The sequence below is a fragment of the Thalia democratica genome, unplaced genomic scaffold (assembly GCF_965202585.1).
Source record: "Thalia democratica unplaced genomic scaffold, ktThaDemo2.hap1.1 HAP1_SCAFFOLD_1636, whole genome shotgun sequence".
Lineage (NCBI taxonomy): Eukaryota > Metazoa > Chordata > Thaliacea > Salpida > Salpidae > Thalia > Thalia democratica.
In genome coordinates this window covers 24,426-25,940 of record NW_028140466.1, presented here as the reverse complement: position 1 = coordinate 25,940, position 1,515 = coordinate 24,426, and the positions used below count along the sequence as shown (strand labels likewise).

The following is a 1,515-nucleotide window of genomic DNA, read 5'->3' as shown; positions in this document are numbered from 1 at the left end:
TGGATTTTTTACACCCACATGTTCTATAAAAATGGGGAAAAAAAATTTTTGTTTAATAATCTTGACATCAAAGTTTTGCATTATTTTTTCTACAATCTTTTCCTTATAAATTTATTATGCTTTTTTCAGCGTAAAAACACATTTTGGTAGTAAATATTAAAATATTAAATTGAAATACAGCTTTAATAACTTAAACAATTATTCAAAAACCAAATAACCTCTCTGCAGAAGAGAAAACCATTGGGGTATATCAGGGTTTCCCAAACGTTTTTTTTAATGGCCCCATGAACAAGATTACTCAAATAACTACTGTAAAAACAACTAAGGCATATTTTTTATGCTGGATATCTATTGTAAGTTTCAAAACTACTATAAAAAGCACCTAAGACCTTTTTTTTGCTCTTCATCAACAGCTCCTGAATATATAGTGTAAGTTTAAAATTATGGCCCGTTGAGTATCTGTCATCGCCCACTTTAGGAAATCCTGTTTTACATAAAATGGTTTACAGTATTAATAAATAACCTCTAGATATACAAAAATGCTTATAAATTTAATAATAATACCACGTTTGACTAAAGTAAACACTATTTTAAATGTTTAAGACTATAGTATTCAAAAAAGAAGTTTTTTTTTGTGTAGCTTTTCAACAAAAAAGACATACTACTGAACCTTTAATTCTGCAATGCTCGACTAAGCACAAAAGTTATCTTGGTAAGCTTAAAAGTAGCTTAGTTTACGTTTGTTGCAAACTCAATTTTATCAGATGACCGCGTGGCCCAATGGAGAAGGCGTCTGACTCCTAATCAGAAGATTCCGGGTTCGAGTCCCGGCGTGGTCTATTTTTAAAATTAAAAGAAACTTAGACCTAGTTTTTTCTGATGATAGTTATTAGTTATAAAATTTGAAAATAGTTATAATTAAGAAAGAAATCAGCAAGTTTATGTCTTTAATACTTTTACTTGTAAAATAACTGCGCTTTGAAATTTGAACGTAAAAATGAAATTTTGTAGCAAATATTTTGTTTTTAAGTTAGAATAGAACTATAATAACAAAAACTATTTCTCTGCACACTACTTAGAAAAATTAAAACCACTGGTTTACATTACTATAGCTTATAATGTCAACAAATAAAATTTAATATAGGAAAATGTATATAAATTTAACGACAATACTACGTTTAAATAAAGTAAATTCTGCTTAAATATTTTAGACTGTAGCAAGCACGTAGCTTGGTAAGTTTCTGCGAATCTGCACAAACGTATACTTTTATGTGAAAAAAAACTTGCTTTTGTTTCAATTTTTCAGCTTTTTAAAGCTCTGCTTTCTTAGCTTTCAGTATTCATTTAAACTGAGTTCTACACTCCTAAGAGATAAATTTGACACAAATATACTCTTTAGCGCATTTAGTGTAGTGAAAATTGAACAAATCAGATACATCTAAATTTGTACACATTTAGCTCATTAACTGTTTCAGTTGTAAAAAGCTATGTTTTAAACTTCAACAGTGTTTTAAT

The 1,515-nt window shown here is 28.3% G+C and overlaps 1 non-coding gene across 1 annotated transcript; it reads left to right on the top strand.

The window, feature by feature from the left end:
• Window positions 1–766: 766 nt before the first annotated feature.
• On the top strand, window positions 767–839 carry Trnar-ccu (transfer RNA arginine (anticodon CCU)). Its single transcript has one exon. It is a non-coding gene; the product is annotated as a tRNA-Arg (tRNA).
• Window positions 840–1,515: the final 676 nt, after the last annotated feature.